Source organism: Triticum aestivum, chromosome 3B (genome assembly GCF_018294505.1).
Source record: "Triticum aestivum cultivar Chinese Spring chromosome 3B, IWGSC CS RefSeq v2.1, whole genome shotgun sequence".
Classification (NCBI taxonomy): Eukaryota; Viridiplantae; Streptophyta; class Magnoliopsida; order Poales; family Poaceae; genus Triticum; species Triticum aestivum.
The window spans coordinates 772,774,316-772,777,076 of record NC_057801.1 but is presented as its reverse complement, the minus strand read 5'-3'; the positions used below and the strand labels follow the sequence as shown (position 1 = coordinate 772,777,076).

Here is a 2,761-nt window from a genome sequence, read left to right as displayed (position 1 = left end):
CCATAATTATCAGACAGCTAGGTCTACTATGTACGCCACCCGGATCAGTATACTAGTGCATATCATCGTGGACTCGTCGCTCTCGCTCATGGCCATCAACGAGAATCCCGGCACGCTCATCGGGTCTACTCTCTACTCTTCCACTTCCTGCCAAAAACTTGGTTAGAAAACCAGCAAACATCATCGTCTCTCACGTACACACACTGTCGATCTAGCCACAGTGCTCCGCGCGCGGTATATAAGGAGCTAGCAATGGCACCTGCTGGATCGACCACAGCACAGCACAGGCCAGTCCAAATTCCAAAATGTGGCAACCAAAGGACCTCGTCCTCGTCGCCATCTCGCTCTGTGTGCTTGCATGCACGGTGGCGGGCGACGGCGGCGGCAGGCCGCTCGTGACGGCCGTCACAAGGGATGCCGCACCTCCCTCTACACCATCCCCGTCAAGTCCAGCCGCCCGCTGCCGCTGGTCCTCGACCTCTCCGGCCCCATCGTCTGGTCCACCTGCGACGGCGGCGCCTCCCACGACACGCTCGAGTGCAACAACATGGACTGCATGCGCGCGCACCGCTTCCATCCGCCCAACTGCCAGCATACCGGCTACGGCATGCCGGACGCCCACAACCCCTACCGCTGCAAGTGCACCGCGCACCCGCACAACCCCGTCTCCGGCGACACCGCGTCAGGGGACATGACGCGCGTCACGCTCTCCGCCAACGCCACCGACGGAAGGAACCCGTTGGGCCCGGTGTCGTTCACCGCCGTGACGTCCTGCGCGCTGGACTCCTTGTTAGCGGGGCTGCCGGTGGGGGCCGTCGGCGTCGCGGGGCTCGCGCGCTCCGGCCTCGCCTTCCCCGCTCAGGTCTCGCGCACGCAGGGCGTCGCTAACTCGTTCGCGCTCTGCCTCCCAAGCGGCCAAGGAAACGGCGTCGCCATCTTCGGCGGTGGCCCGCTCTTCGCGGCGAATGGGCGGTCCATCACGGAGTTGCTTGGCAGCAGGACCCCGCTCCGCAAGCACGGGGAATCCCCCGGCTACTACATCTCGGCCAGCAGGGGCATCGCCGTGGACGGAGCGCGGGTGCCGCTGGACTCGTACGCACCTCTCACCATTGGCTTCTCCACGACGATCCCGTACGCGGAGCTCCGCCACGACGTGTACCGCCCGCTCATCAACGCGTTCGACCAGGCCATGGAACGCCAGGGTGCGATTACTACCGGTGCGAGGGTCCCCTCACCGGCTGCGGCGCCGTTCGAGCTGTGCTACAACTCGTCCAGGCTTTCGCCGACGCGGTTCGGCTACTTTGTGCCAACGGTCGAGCTGATGCTGGAAGGCGGCAGGAACTGGACGGTGTTCGGCATCAACTCCATGGCGCAGGTGAACCGCGCCACGGCGTGCTTCGCTTTCGTCGAGATGAAGGCGGGGGACAAGTCCTGGTATGGCGGCGTTGCCGCGCCGGCCGTGGTGCTCGGAGGGTTTCAGATGCAGCAGAACCTGCTAATGTTCGACGAGGAGAAGCAGACGCTCGGGTTCACCGGGCAGCTGACTGGCAGGGGGCTCTCGTGCGGCCATTTCAATTTTACGATGCCCGCGTAACCTGGTGTTGCAAGTTCAAATGCTGTGGTCGTGTTGCCTGGATTTCGAATTTCCTCGCGTCTACCTAACACGTTTTTTCCACTCCTTTTCCCGCGAACAAAATACTCTGTGAAGCCAGATGGCTACACGAAAAATATATATTCCATCTGTATAACATTTGTAGTGGTAGTATCATAAATAGTGTGTGTGTGTGTGTGTGTGTGTGTGTGTGTGTGTGTAGTCATATATCTAGGGTATTGTTGAACTCAAATTGATGTACTGCCCTGGTTTATCAGTCCTCCTCATATTTAGCGTCATATTTTGACCAGTATTTTCAATAATTAAACAATTTAATTTTGGATGACATGCATTAATATTTTGTTAGTCAAATCTATGGTCAAAATTTGATAGAAAATAAGAAGGGGGCAATAAACAAGACGGAGATAGTAGTTGATAATTTCATTTTATGTTGTACAAAAATAATATGGAGATAGAGTTTTATTTTTCACTGGTGTCCGCAATGGAGGTGTCTACACCGATCATTTGCCATGGAGGGAGTCAAGAGGCTGAGGGGACTGGATCAACACCACACAAAAAACAACCATAGAAATGGGACCACCGCCGTCGACTTCAAGCAACCCGCCTACAATGTCAACTCGCGGTAGTAACAATCATGGTATCTCTACTGATGCATGTGCTCAATTATGTGTTACTGAACCTGATCTTGGTCTTAGGAGACGTATTGAAAGTTTAGTTCCAGACATTAGAGATGCTGCTAGATGGATTTATATAAATGTGGGTCCATGCCAACCAACTGATCATAAATATAAAAAAATACCCCCAGGAAATTCTTGAAAAAAGAAGCTTTCATGCAAATTGGTTCAAGAAGCATGGTGACTGGCTGGAATATAGTGTTGATAAAGAAGCAGCCATTCGTTTCTATTGCTTTCTTTTTAAGACCCAAGAGCGAAAAAATGGCATTGAGGCATTCACAAGGGTAGGATTTAGAAATTGGAAGGATTGACCTAGTGTTCCGGATACACATGTCGGTAAATATGTTAGTGCTCACAATAAAGCTAGAGCACATTATGAGGCTTTCAAAAATCAAAGGCAGTGTGTGGCACATTTGATGGAGTGTGGTATCAAAAAGAGTGAGAGAAGACTAAAAAGCTCATCTTAACATTACTT

General features: G+C 53.4%; 1 pseudogene; it reads left to right on the top strand.

The window, feature by feature from the left end:
• The first annotated feature begins 302 nt into the window (after positions 1-302).
• On the top strand, positions 303-1,932 carry LOC123072333 (chitinase CLP-like; annotated as a pseudogene).
• Positions 1,933-2,761: the final 829 nt, after the last annotated feature.